The sequence below is a fragment of the Sceloporus occidentalis genome, unplaced genomic scaffold (genome assembly GCF_023333645.1).
Source record: "Sceloporus occidentalis isolate IW3139 unplaced genomic scaffold, rSceOcc1.0.p SCAF_10, whole genome shotgun sequence".
Taxonomy (NCBI): Eukaryota; Metazoa; Chordata; class Lepidosauria; order Squamata; family Phrynosomatidae; genus Sceloporus; species Sceloporus occidentalis.
In genome coordinates this window covers 12301796-12317218 of record NW_028316990.1, presented here as the reverse complement: position 1 = coordinate 12317218, position 15423 = coordinate 12301796, and the positions used below count along the sequence as shown (strand labels likewise).

Below are 15423 nucleotides of genomic sequence, written 5' to 3'. Positions count from 1 at the left end.
TGTTGCACATGGGGAAAGGAACAAAGAGGTTACCTGGCCCACTGAAAGGGGGGGGGGGACAATGAAAGCAACACCTTTTGTAAAACAGGAGAAAGTGTAGCACCAACTGACATCTGATATGTTCACTTGCAAATAAGAACTACTGCTATGAAACTGCATTTCCTCACAAGGAATGCCTGACTGAAATAAATATATATACTCGCCCCATACTCCTGAATGTCTGAGTTACTGTTGCATCAGGATGATCTCTATTTTCTAACTTGCCAGTGTCCTGCTTAAAATGGGGTACCTGTAGCTGGATACAATATTAATGAATAACACAGAACAGAGAGGAGTTCTCAACTGATCTAGGTATTCTGCTTCTGCTAGTGCAACCCAATATGCTTTCTCAGCTACAAGACCACAGTAATAGCTCATTTTCTGCTTATAATCTGCTAAGACGATTAGGTCCTTCTCATATGTATTATTCTTAAATAAGGCCTTTCCCCTCCAATCTCTTATACTTTTTTTGTTTTTGGTAAATGATAGACTTTGCATTTATCTCCACTTAGGGCTGGTACAGACCGATACTAAAAGTTGCCTTGCAGGCGGTGTGGGGGCGTGACGCACACATGACATATGCTCCGATGCCACCACGACACCACCTGGAAGCCATCCACCTGCCCACACATGGATTGGCTTCACAGTGTTTCAGTGGTACAGCATTTAGATGCTTCATTCTGCCAGAGCACCGCAAAGCCACAGTGGCGGCAGAAAGGTGCCCTAGTGCAGTCTCAAAAAGGAACAGCACTTTGCTGCCTCTTTTTGAGCTGGCAAATAGCTGGGTCGGGGCTGCATTGTACAGTTGCCATGGCCCCAATCTGGCATTTAAACATATGTGTTTCGACCCTGAGTCCCATCATACTAAGTTTGGCCCAGTGTTCCATCCTTTCTAGATCCTTGATCCTACCTTTTATGATGTGGTCTGTCCCTTTTAGCCTTATGTCTATCCAAATCTGATAATTAACCATTCACATTTAGACTAACCAAACACCAATAGTGATGTGTTGGAAAGCAAGATTCAAGAAGAACAGTTGAAATGCCTCGGTATATTTTGCCAAGAGAAAGAAAATCAAGGGGAGCCATAATCTTTAAACATGAAGTAGACAGTTTGTTCTCTGTTGTTTCACATTTTCATGGTCACTTAATGGAAATGGCAAAGAAGCAGATTTTGGGAAAACATTAGGAGCAATATTTAACCATAAGAGCGTTCAGAGAGGGAACAGATTGCCCTGGGAGGCTGTGCATTCTCCTTCACTAGAGGTATTTATGAAAAAATTGGATAGCCACCTTTTAAGGATGCTGTAGATGCATCCTACATTGCAGAGCCTGCAATGAACGAAAAGGGCATTGAATCAGATAACTGCCAAGGTTCCTTCCAATTTTAGCTTCCAAAGGATCCAGAGGTTTCCTGGCCAACAGAGTTTTAGATAGCAAGAACAATAGCACTTTACATTTCTATACCATTTCATGGGTGTGCAACAGACGGGCAAAAAGTGCTGCCTTTGGGCTAATTCGGGAATTTGGTATGCAGATGACACATGTGTCTGGATTGTCTGGGAGCAGCGCTGAGGCTGACTAATGTGACACAAACCCAGATGCAAAAGGATCAGGAAAAAACACTCTTTGCCAGCGGTCTGTTCCAGACCATGGCAGCGGCTGGCCTAGGAACCACAGTGTCCACTTTCTTTATGTGGATGCTTTAGGTATTGGCAAAGGAAGGAACTAAGGAGCTTCTTTCAGCTGTTAGAGAGCTCACTTTGGGACAGAAAGTGAAAGGGGTGCAATGCTTGCAGAAGGGAGCAGTCCCAGCCTTTGGCTGCCTTCAGGTAAAAACTAAAAACAAGTAGCTTCTAGATTTGCTTAGGAACCCAATGTACCTGTTTTACAATCCCTATAGGTTTCCTGTCTAATTTGAGAACCTAAGCATTATTCAAATAATTGCCATCTGTAAGCCATGCCTCCCCAAACTGCTGAATGGACCTACATATTACAAAATGGTGAATAAGATATTTTTTAAAAAATAAATAAATCACTATCACAATAGCAATGATGGATAAAACAGAAAGCAAATTTGACAAGGAAAAATCCCCACACAGGGCTTGAGAAGAAGGGAAGGTTGTGGGATGTTGGCAATGGGAGTGGACATGAATTTCATGTAATGACTAAATATAATCAGCCATGTCTTTGACTTCTGTTGTATAATGTCATAATTCTGCCAACAAATCTCAAGATGTTATTTTAATCATGTTTAGGCTTACTCCCTATTCAGCTCCACTGAAACATAAATTCCGAAAAGCATGCTATCATAGAATATTTGTAAATATGGCAGATTTCTATTCTTAGTCCATTAAATAAATGATCACACTTCAGGCCAAACTATACAGGATATGCATTTATTACCTTTAAAAACAACAGCAACAACAAAGTATGGTGTGAGGCTGGAATCCTGAATGTAAACTAGTAGGTAGGAAAAAAGTGATTAACCCTTGCCCAAAAGATCATTTCCCAAATGTTGCTTTACTCTTTGAAGGGGAAAAAGGCCAGTCCATATTTGTTTTCAACACAGGCTGCGTCCGCATTGCAGGAGTAATCCAGTTTGACACCACTTTAACTGCTATGTCTCATGGCTATTGTCGTTTGTTGTGGCCCCAGAGCTCTCTGACAGAGAAGGCAAAATGTCTCACAAAACTAGAATTCCTAAAATTTCACAGCATTGAGCTGTGGCAGTTAAAGTGGTGTCAATCTGGATTATTTCTGCAGTGCAGACGCAGCCACAGTGAGGAAAGCTGAATGGGAAAACCTACTCTGAGTAAAAGGACTACTCTCTTCCATTCAAGCAGTTGCTATTTTGTTATAAACAGAGAAGAGAAGAGAAGAGAAGAGAGAAGAGAAGAGAAGAGAAGAGAAGAGAAGAGAAGAGAAGAGAGCCAGGGCAATTACATGTGCCATGTGTAATTATAGGGGGTGGAACAGAATGTTAAGATATATATTTTCAAAAGCATCATCTTTAAACAAAATAAGTTGTGCACATGGATGCGCGCACACACACACACACACACACACACACACACACAACGTCCTTTAGGTGGCAGGCACTGTATAGAAAGGAGTGTTAAATTTATGTTCCATTACAAGCCCCCCTCCTTTTCTCCCCTTTCTTCCTTTTGGTTTCATCTTCTCAGTAAAACACATAACTTAAAATGAAATCAAATATTAAAAATGACAGACTATATAAGTGCTGTGAGTAACTTCAGGTCACGGAGGGAGGGAAATGCAGGCAAGTTGTCAGGCACTATCTGTCAGAGTGAATTAGAAACAATCAACAGAGACTGAAAGGGAAGGTGATTGTTATTAAGCAGTGGGGCTGTGAGCAAGCTACCCAGATGTGGTCATGCATATAAAGAACAGGAAACAGCAGTTTAATTCAGGAAGCACTGGCGAATAGGGCAGCACAAAGGATAAAAGTCTTTTGTCACTAATAAGCTGGAAGTTACTTTGATAACAGCAGGGTTAGAGTCGAGAATAAAACACATTTCTTTCCCTACTATACACCATTAATATCACAGAAATGTGGTAGAAAGGAATGTGTGGCACAAGTAAAGATTAGTCGCTAGGCCTCGGCATCAACAGCAACACAATGTCACAGCTCACATTATTAATTAGGAACCCAGGATTGGCTATGTCAGGTGACAAGAGGAGGTCGGAAGGGGGGGTGCTAACTACTTTCTCTCTGCCGTTATGTTCAAAACTGGAACTCGGTGCAATGCAAAATAATAACCGCATCATTGTTCCAAGAGGCACACTGCTAAATGGTTTTGTGCTTTTTCTCCACCCTTTTCTTAGCCCATGGGAAAGGTGAATAATTGGAAACAGTCTAAATATAATGAAGACCATTTATGTGATGGCTAAAAATAATTTCGCACGCAGACAGGACTTGATTTCAGAAGGGGCGAGAGAGGAAACACACAAATTTTTGTATGAATGCTTTCTGCAATTATCTGTTTGCTTTTGAAATGGTCAACAACTCTGCAAGCAATGCTGGGAATACAGAGATTTTAAATAAATTAAAAAAAACACACACCAACTTTTCATCCAAGTTATGGATGGAGTTAAGATGGTAGATAGGCATGGCTAATAATAATAATAATAATAATAATAATAATAATAATAAAGTGGAAACTTTGACACATGTCTGGCCAGCTATTCATGGCAAAAAGCAGCTGGATTATTATTCTGAATAAACTAGAAAGTGGGAGGCCAAGACATATTGTTGGTCATAACAAAGCAGTATTTTCTGCCTGAACTTTTGTGAAGAGAACCCAGGGTTGCCATAATTGTCCACTATTACCAGGGACAAAATGTAGGACAAATTCGAGACCAAATTGTAGCTGCAGGACAAAACTCAGCCCAAAATGTAGGACATTTAAGGTCCTCTATTTTTCTTAAATGTCCTACATTTTGGGCTGAGTTTTGTCCTGCAGTTGTCCTACAGTTTGGTCTAGAATTTGTTCCACATTTTGTCCCTGGTAATAGTGGACAATTATGGCAACCCGCAAGTCATGTTTCATGTGCCACCTTTCAGTTTTCTCATAGCAATATCCTGACTATTGATATGTTCATGAAGAAATGTGCTTACGTAGAGAAATGTAAAATAGTTGTAAATGTAAAATGTAAAACACCTCCACAAAAAACAGAGCAGCTAAATTCTGTGTTGCCTAGATCCAGGCTACCTGAAGGACCATAATCTCCAGTGAGCCTATGTGGTCTTTGAAAACTTCAGGGGACAAAAAGAAAATCTACAATCAGTTTCATAGCCAGTATTATCTGCTACAATCTGAGACATATGACCTCAAGAATATTCATCTTTGGGTCTGGTCCTGGAAGTTGTTGCAGAAACTGGGTAAATAGCTCCCTCCCCCCTTCCATAATAATGAATCTGGTGTTCAATGGGACAGACTGCTGGACAATTGAGGACAAACAAATTTCTTCAAAAAGAACTTACATTCCTCAAGTTATATTAGTGCTTAAATTGGAGAATTCATTACAAGATGCCAACCACAAAAGTGAATGACTTTAAAAGGGAATCAGACAAAATAATGAGGAATAAGGGTACTAGTGGTCACTAGTTGATTTAGCTACATTATACCTCCACAGCCACAAGATTGTGAATTCAATCCCAGGCAGGGCTCCAGGGTCCACTCAGCCTTGCATCCTTCTATAGGTTGCTAAAATGAGGGAGTACCCAGCTTGTTGGGGGCAATAATTTTACATATTGTAAACCACTTAGGGAGTGCTTAAGTGCATTGATAAGCAGTATAGAAATGTACTTGCTATTGCTATTGCCATTTTGTTGTTACGTGCCTTCAAGTCAACTCAGACGTATGGCAACACTATCATGGTTGTTTTTGTTTGTTTGTTTGTTTGTTTTGGCAAGATTTGTTCAGAGGAGGTTTCCCATTGCCTTCTTTGTGGGCTAAAAAATCCACCCAGTGAATTTTAGAGTCCTAGCCCACCAATGAAACCACTATGCCATGCTGACTTTCCCATCATTAGAGGCAAAATGACCATGTATGTCATTTGGTGGAGAACAGAAGAGTAAGGATGCAACTGAACTCATGTCCTGCTTATGGGCTTCTCAAAGGGATCTGGTAGGGGAGAAGGACAAAAGAATACTTCACTAGAGTATTGGTCAAATCCAGTATTCTTATGTTGCAGTGAGGTATTCTGGAATTATATATACACCCTCCCCGACCATTAGCAGCATATAGCTCACCTGAAAGTATTAATGGCATTATGTTCCTTGACCCCCCCCCCCCACTCCCAAATTCCCAAACTGCAAGTCCTCTTGTCATAAATATCAATATCCTCATCATTATCATCATTAGTAATTTTGTGGTTAGGTAACTGGAGCTGCAGGGGCCCTATCCAGATAGGGACACAACGCAGAAGTGCTGTGGTCCTTCATTCGGTCATGCAGCCCTGTAATTTTCTGCACTGAGATGCACAGTTAAGTTGTAGGAATGGGGATCTGAACTATGAAGTCCTATTCCATGACTGCTCCAATTTGCTTTTACTGAACTGTATGATGCTTTGCTGCTGTGTGCCTTCAAGTCATTCTTCAACTTGTGGCATCCTTAAGGTGATATCCTCTGTTTTCTTGGCAAGATTTGTTTTTTGCTATTGAACTTGCTCTGAGAATATGAATGTGGATCTTGCCTAAGGTCACTCAGTGGGATTACATGGCCAAGCAGGTCTCCTGAGGCCTTAATCCAATGCTCTAACCTCTACAAGATGCTGGTTCCCACTTTAAACCAAACACTAATTCAGAAAATGGTGTCCTTGTGCCTCTCCCTCACCACAGAATACTGACAAGCATATCTGATGCTTTTAGAAAGGAAAGTAAAAATGCTGAGGAACAGCTTGTAATCCAAACATTAAACTCCAATAATCTACTTGGAATTCATTGAAAGTTTCTGGTATGGAACAACAACAAACAAATCATTTCTTATAAACTAAAAGATGCAATTTCAACAGCCAGCTCTCCTAGCACAATTGACTCTTTTATGCATTCTGTAAAATCTGTGTATTTCTTTCTTGAGTAAACTCTCCAGAGTTTAGCCTGTGGAACTGCCACCACAGTATACCTTAATAGGCAAAAGATGCAAATATTTGGTATTAACAGTTACAAGGGAAGAGATTTTCTTATCCCTTCACTTGCTTATCCAACCAATCTGTAATTTCTGAACTTCCAGAATTTGCAAGAGGCTTTTCAGTAAAAGTTACTGTGTTTCTAGCCATCCGTTGTTGTTTTTTTAGTGAAGAATACAATTTAGACTACCAGGGACATGCTATTATTTGACAAACATAAATGACGGAAGACATCAATAGGCTAAAGAACAACATGGAGATTTTAACAAGGAAAGAAGAATTTTCTTAAGTGTGTTTATTCTTATTTAAAATCTAAAGGAGTGCTAGATAATACTACTGTACATACTAACTATATAAATATTTTTAATATACTTTAAAAGGCATGTGTTCAATGAGTCGTGCCAAGTTTGTAAGCTGTGCACCACTTTCCTAACAGCACTAACATTTATATGGTCATAACAGAAGGTCTTTTTTTATATTAAAAAAATTTTAACACCCCATTAAGAGGAATGAGAGGAAAGCACATTTGCCCCTTTGTTGGTACTCTTGCTTCAAGTTCATCTCCATCTCGAGGCAGATGCAACAAGATAGTCTTCCGCTGATTTACAATGCCATCTCCGAAGACAGCAAGTTTTGCATCCTTTCCTTCCCCTCACCCACACACATTCTAAAATGCAGGTGCGCGCACGCTGGTGTATTTCGTTAATGGCACATCACTCACTACCATGCCGTAAATACAGAATGAAACAATGGCTATTTTAATAGCATTTTCATTAGCTTGATGCATTCTTGTCGAGTGAAATCCAGGGTATCATTACATTCCTACAACATTTTCAAAACAGACAGAATCATATTTAGTGATCTGCTGTGGTAAACTTGACATTTGAGGCAAGAAAGGAGATGGAGTGGACACTGGGAGGAAGGAAAGCCAAATGGGGAAAGCGGGGGAAGTAACAAAAGAAACCACTGGTCACATACACCCACATGAAACAGAGTCCTTCTAAAGAATGCTGATAAATCTCATATGGACACCAAGCCCTGTAGACACTTAAAGATGTCTTATGGAAGAACTGCTGGTTTTTGCAACTAAAAGAGTTTCTGAAACCTGTATCTGTTCATACTGTAGGAATATGAAGAAAGTGGGAAGGGAGAGCTTTGTAGGAACCAATTGGCATGCTTTAACCGACATCGCACCTCTTCATTCTGCCTTGCAAATGCCCTCTGAAAGTCTGCTGTCTCCAAAAAATCTGGGTTATTACTTGCTCTTAGAGGCCATCATGGTGGAGGGGACTGAAAGGACAGTAGTGGTTACAGGCAGAATCAGGGATGAGGAAAAAATTCATAAGTCTTGTCTGCTCTGTGGCTCTGTTTCAGCCAATCTGCACAATTAGCATTGCAGGGCTATCATTAGCTTGGTGTCTTTTATGAAACCTTAGGATTGAAATCCTGGTTTTATTGTCATTGTAGTGGTTTTGGTACCCTGGGGCTAGCCAATGTTCCATTTTTACAGCTTTCATGAATTTATCTGGAGTATCAAACAATTTCAGATTATTCCAACATTACCTTTATCCTCTTCCCAGCTGTAAAAACCGTGAAATGTTAGCAATTCAGTGAGGATTTCCTGGGTAAAAGAGAGTCAGCATGACATAGCATTTAGATTGTTGGGCTATGACTCTGGAAACCAGGGTTCAAATTCTTGCTTGGCCACCAAAACCCAATGGGAGTCCTTGGCAAAGTCACACTCTCTCTCGGGTCCATTCACACTACACAATTATAACCCTATTATTAGACTTTAAATGCCATGGTTCTGTCCTCTGGAACCCTGTGTTTTGTAGTTTGGTGAGGCACTGGAGTTCTTTGGGTGAGAATGTTATATCCCCCTCCCTAAATGTCACTCCCAGGATTTCAAAGGATAGAACTATGGGCTCTCAGCCTCAGAGGAAGGCAAATACAAGCCTCCATTGAAGAAATCTTTTTCAAAAAACAAAATGAAAAGTTTTTTTGGTGGGTTTTTTGGAGTTATGTGGCCATGTTCTAGAAGAGTTCATTCCTGACATTTCACCAGCATCTGTGGCTGACATCTTCAGAGAATGCATTCTCTGAAGATGCTAGCCACAGATGCTGGTGAAACATCAGGAATAAACTCTTCTAGAATATGGCCACATAGCCTGAAACCTCCCCCCCAAAAAAACTATGGATGCCAGCCATTAAAGTCTTTGACTTCAACATCATGATAGCTTCAGCTCAGGGCCACCATAAGTTAGAAATGACTTGAAAACACACAACAACAGCAACAACAAGAACAAACTATAGTTCAACAAAGCAGTAAACCTAGTTCCAATGTTCTATATGGTCATATTCACCAGAGGACCCTTCTGAAAACCTTTTAGATACTTCTGCAAATGTAGGCCTAATGCAAAGGTAACATCAACCATATAAAGTCATTTGCCAGCTTACTTTTGATTACCCACTTTTTCTTCTTTCTCAGTTGTAAAAAACATGAAATTTTACCAGGCACTGGTAAAAGAGATCTTTACCAGAGAGAGCTTCCCAGATAAAAGAGATCTACCATCATGTCTTGGATACATCATTACATGGGACATCTGCATTGCCAAGTTCCTGTTGTTGTTGCTGCTGCTGCTGTTGTTATCATTATTTTCATTTATATTCCTTGTTACCAAATAAGCCTGTCATTATCATAATCAACATCATGATTATCATTATCATTTATATTCCTTGTTACCAAATAAGCCATTTATATTTGGACTCCAAATAACTATAGGGCTTTTCCACCAAGGGTCAATGCAAAATTTTGCAAAAACAGAACAAAACAAGGCACCCTCTTTTTTTCTCTCTCCCAAAATGCCTGAGAAGGGCAGAGAAGGGATATAAATGATGGTGAGAATGCCCCCATGTCGCCAAGATGGTGTTTGCGGGCATTTGGGTTGAGCAAAATATATAGGTGCCATAAGAATCAAGGGACTTGCAGAATATTGTCTTTTTCTCCTCTACTTAACTTTCTTCAGATGTTAAAAGACCCAAGGTGTAAAGTTAAATCAGACTGTACAAACCAGATACAAGCCCTCATATTTTATTTTTAAGCAAAATGAATCATGCATGTTTTTTAAAAAATACATAAAGGGAACTCTTTTCACAATGTTCCATTCTTCTTATCTTATGCTCTACTATGTTGATCACAGTCATTTGCAACGGCTGCATGAAGTACTGATCTGATCCCTGTAGTGGAATTTCTGCCACTAATGTAACAGCTATATTTCAGAAGAGTCAGAACTCCCCCATCTGTGTTTTCCTTCCCCAAAGGGTGAATACACTCAACAGCAATTCCCTTGCTTGGCACATAATCTCTAAACCTTAAGGGCAATGGTAGTGATTTCCCAGTCCAAGCAGACTGGCAGTTGAGATCGCTTGTTTGACATAATGTGGAAGCAAAACACTTACCTTATTAAAGGAATGCCCTCCAAAATACAGCGTAGTTAAATACACTGTTGCCACCATAATTGTTTAGCAAAGCACATTGCTGATAATATTATGAATTGCCGCTAATGTCTGGTTAGTAAATTAATACAGGAGTATCATTTACCGTTAATTCCAATAAGTTCCCTGAAGTTAAGCATATGAAGAGGGATTAGTTTTCTTCTAAACTGAATTGTGCCTAACAAGGGTGACTGACTTGCACACAGCAGTGGAGAGCCCAGCAGTGCAGAACCCAAAGTCTATCAAAGGATATAGAAGGAGCATTTTCAACTTGTGTTGCTTGTCTATTGGAAAAATTTGTTTGCTGACCAAGAACTCGACTGAAGAGACCTACAGGCTTTGCAGTGATGACATGTAACTAATGAGTGCAGAATTAGGCAATTTTACTCTAGGCTCTTTTATGCCCCCTCATAAAGACTTATCTTTGTTTTTCTTAGAAGTCCACTTTTACAAGAACCATGAGGACACTGTCATCCTAATGTTTATTAATAACACCTTAATAAATTAATAATAAACTGTAATTGATAGCCGCTTTTATCAACTTGCCTAGATTGTCATCCGAGGGTTCTCCACAGCCAAGATTTAAATGTTTCATTTTATTTTTAACTTTCCCTTTTCTCTATTTCAGTAATGTCAGGCAAAGAGGTATGGTTTTACTATGTGAACGAATGATGGTGTAGAATAATTTATGACCCAGGCTCAGGCTTTCAGAAAAGCTATTTCAAATCTTCACTTTGATTTGGTTGTATCAAAAACTGTTCAAAATAACAGCAGAGGCTCTCAAAAGTAGAATGCGGTTACCGAAGAGCTAGACGTACTCCATACCCCAAATACAAATGATCTGCCAAGAAAGTCCATGTTGACAGGCTCCATGAATTAACTCAATTTGCATCAAGCCAGTTATGGTATCTGAGCGTTCCTAGAATTCAGGCCATTTAAAATGTTATGTATACAGGAGGAAGAGGTGGTGAACACAGAGCAGCTGTGGACCAAGTAGTATCAGCCAAAACAATGGGCCATGAGGTCACTGTATGCTATCACCAGAAGTTTACAGAAGATGCATGGTGGTTTCTAAGCTCTACCTGTAGACTTTGGTCTTTACTGAACAATTTTGGTCTTTACCACAACAGTCATGCTAGTTATAATAAAATGGTAACATACTGCCTTTCAGGCAGCCATTGCTGCACTTTCCTCAGTCGTATGACCGGGACTGCTGCCCCATTGTGCTCTTTTCCCAACCTTTCCCTTAATCCCACCTCCCTGCCTTATGCCCTACCCAATACGCCTTAGTAGCGGTTTTTGTTTTTCTCCCTTTTTTTGGTACAATTCCAGAACTTTGCTGTCATGATTTAACATTGGATCCTATACAAGTACTAAAAAGTTTTTTAAAAAGAAAGAAAGAGAGAGAGAAAGAAAGAGAGAAAGAAAGAAAGAAAGAAAGAAAGAAAGAAAGAAAGAAAGAAAGAAAGCTAACCAGAGTGCATTGGAATACCAAGGAGAGGGGGGCAGGGGGAGGGGGGACACTGATGCCATGTGTCTGGCAATCGTGCAACTGCTCCGGGAGTGACACTTCACAGCTGGGGACTTGCACAATTGGCACGGGTTTCCTCTGTGAACAAAAAGAGATGGGTTGGGGACAGAGCAGTTAGGGACTGGAGGCATCATCATGTAATGAATCTCATCAAAGCCACTTCCTTTCCAGCGAAAATGCAGTCAAAAAGCTGTGTGTCCTTTGAAAATTTCCTATATCAGTAAGGACTGGGAAACTTAATCACAAATTAAAGCAGCGAGTCTCAGGAAAATAAATTGTGCACAATGTGTCAGAACCCTGTATATCAACCAGGAAGCAAATATTCAGCCATGTACAATGCATGGAAATTTTTTACAAGTAAGCAAGTGGTTAGAGTGGACTTATGGAAAATGTATTCACATTCTGCTTGGACCGTGGACTAGCTATATCAAATCAGTGGCTATCTGATATCTCTTGGCCTCCATTTCCCAGATGCAAAATAGGAGTAAAATAGATTCACCATACAGGGTTACCATGAGGAGCAAACACAATAAGCACACTATGTACTTTCTATGTACAAAGAATATTGTGTAAGTAACAAAAAGCAGTCACCTTGGATCCTATACAAGGAGAAAGGGATATAAACAGAATAAATAAACTATCACCATACATGGATTAAATGAATACTTTCTGTAAGTTTATAGAAACTTGCCCTGGAACTCTACATGTTGTAGAGCAAAAAGCCCTTATTCCAAAACAGTTCCAATAACCACCAACACATTCTTGGGACATTAAGTTCTGCCCAGTGAATTGGAATCTTGTATGTACACCAGGCAACAGACATAGATGAATGGGACAGATTTCCACCTGCCATCGTGCTTAGTATTAAATAAGCACCTTCTGTAGAACTTGCTACTGTTGCCTTCATTTTTGACAGGAAGAAATGTCCACATTTCTGTTGACAGTGTCATTCAAGAACTCCATTTGATCCTTTCACTATGTCACCTTCTTGCCCCTTAATAAGTTGCAAGCACATTGCACCAATTCTTTTTCCAGCATGCTCCTATAGTTCTCTTTAAAATAAATGCTTAACTTCCTACTCTTTTCAGTTCAGCTTGGTGGATGGATATTTCAGCTGATGGGGATTGTGAAAGCATTGTTAAGAGCGATATAGAGGGCTTGGTATGGAGGAGGGAAAGGGGGGGGAGGAGGCGCTCAGTAAAAGACGCAAGTATATCTTACCTTAGCAGCTTAACTGCATACTTGTCTTAAGGACTGTCAGTCTGGTTAGAAATCACTCAGTGAAAGGATGCAGCTGAGCTTGGCACTGACAGATTGCCAAAGGGGCGTCCCACTTCCCTATCACAAAAAGAAAATAAAAGAAAGAGATGATGTAAAGTGAAATGTAACAAATTCACCAAATCACAGCAATATGCAGAGGTCAAGGAAATTCAACTGAAAAGGTTAAAGATGAAATCAAATCTGGTGTATGAGAATGAAAATCTATCCCAAAGCAAGGCCAGTGGTGACGTGTTGTAGACAAGAAGCTAAATACTGCATAGCGCTGGGATCTTTCATTTTCATCAGATCAATAAAAGCTTATATTTATCAGGATTCCAAGCAGCTGCCACTTCTGACAACCTCCACTTTATTTTCTCCCTCCTTGTGCGAGATCAGGGCAAAGAGGAGCAAAAAAAGCCGCTTTTAATGCTATTTACACCTGAAGTCACAATTCCATTAAGAGGGCCTGTTTTGTTAAAGAAACAGGGATTGATATTATTATATTGGCAGGAGCTGGAAACTCTCTTTGTTCTTCTCTCCATGTTCTCCCCCCACCCCTTTGCAATCTAGACCCAGCAAGAAGATTTTCTGACATTAAGTGCACTTTTTTGTTCAAACTTACCATTTACAAAGAGAGGAAAGGCTTGCTGCTAAAACAGTTACTACTCTAATCATCTGTACAACAATATTTGCTATCAGGCATTCTAAATAGATTATCACCAGTCCATCTGTGTCATTATTGATTTATAAGGCTTTAAGCGGCTTTAAAATGGAAGCTTTCCCACTAAGGGGTTTCTTGTATAAATCAGAGCCGTACTCAAATATAGCAGCCATCACTCAAGAAAACTCTAGATAGAGATAGATAGATGGATATTTATTTCCAAAATCATAACAAGAGGGAGAAAATGATAAATTGCTTGTAATATACTGATCCAAACTGATATGCAAATCTTGTTTTTTAAATATATGACTTGAGTAAAAAGAGGCATCATTAACATATGAATGCTATATGCAAATGATAGTGACAGAGCAGATGTTGGTGCATGTAATTGACCTATATTGAGAATTGCATCAGAACCCTTAACTCTATTAATTCACTACCCGGTAACTAGATATTGTCCAAAAAGTACATTCTTTGAAACCAGACACTGGAAGTAAATCTGACAGGGTTCCAAGGATGCTGGAACAAGGTCACTGTCACCCGTATTTTGCTGTCATCTGCATTCTGCTCCTTATGGATGACATCATCAAGTGCCTGTGTAAATCGATCACTTAATAGCATTTAGAAAATACTGCAGAAGGGAACAGGTTAGGGGGGGAAATGCCCCAGTTTTATTCTTTTTCTTGGCAGAAATGTCATACCTCTTAAACTGAGGTTTTTTTGCATGAGTGCACTGTGAAACACACAGATGCCATTTTATTCCCTGTCTTTATTTTTCCCCTTCTTCTCAGAATGACATCAAATTGTATTAAATAGCCTTTTGTCCACAGGGCACAGACCACCCTGTATATGATAATGTATTAATGCCCCACGTTCTAACCACTGAGCTGAAACATTCTGAGACTTGGAGGAGAAGTATGAAGCCCCATTGTGTGTATTGCCTGCTAACAACTGTGACACATACTAATAGAAACATACCTAATAAATTACTGCTTTCAGGTCTACCAAGCTGACATTTCTCTGCAAGGGACAATTTTATATTTGTGGCACAGAACAAAATTGCTTCATATGAAGCTACTGTGGATTAGCATAAAAATTAACACTTAAATTTCAGCTTATTTTCTACCCTCTCCTCCTGCCACAACAATCAATTCCTCTTATAAATCTGATTAGATTTTATGATGCTTATTATTCAGAGCATGTCTCAACACAGCATTCACAGGCTTGAAGACTATTTGTTTAAATAGGGAAAAAAGCAGCAGATAAATCTATAGGTATTTTTTATTACCCCATTCCCAACCAGTTTCTTTCTCATATTGTAACATCAGTAATTGATTGCACACATTAATTAACATGTAAGGTAGAAATTCTGCATTATGCATGATTTATTTTCCTATCTAGTTAGTAGCATTGTCTGCTGACCTTGTGCTTCTAGGACATTGGACTCGATTTGGGTCCACGCATAAATGCCAATGTTCATTCTCCCGAAAGTTATTAATGTCAGATATGAAATGAGATTTTTGATTTCACCTGCTTACCAAACCACAAAAGCTGTTTTGAATGAGGCAGGCTTAAAAACACAGAAATCTGAAAATGATCAATTGCTGTATCTGATAGCACGCAACTGTGTTCATTAGATGTAATTTAACAGGAGAGAATGGCAATACTCTTATAACAAGTCCAGGTCAAAAATGGCTGTTAATTAAACAAGTCATGAAAAATGGGCATTGTGCATAAAAGGCTCACCAGACATCCCACTTTATGATGGTAGAAACCTGACCTGACA

General features: G+C 39.5%; 1 protein-coding gene across 7 annotated transcripts in view; it reads right to left on the bottom strand.

Moving 5' to 3' along the window:
• Positions 1-15423, bottom strand: part of ZNF536 (zinc finger protein 536) — a 479395-nt gene that overhangs the window by 307087 nt on the left and 156885 nt on the right. For all 7 annotated transcript variants that reach the window (XM_089539948.1, XM_089539953.1, XM_089539951.1 and 4 more), the window contains one exon: positions 12938-13054. The gene's annotated coding sequence lies outside the window, so the exon portion shown is untranslated. The remainder of the gene's footprint in view (positions 1-12937; positions 13055-15423) is intronic.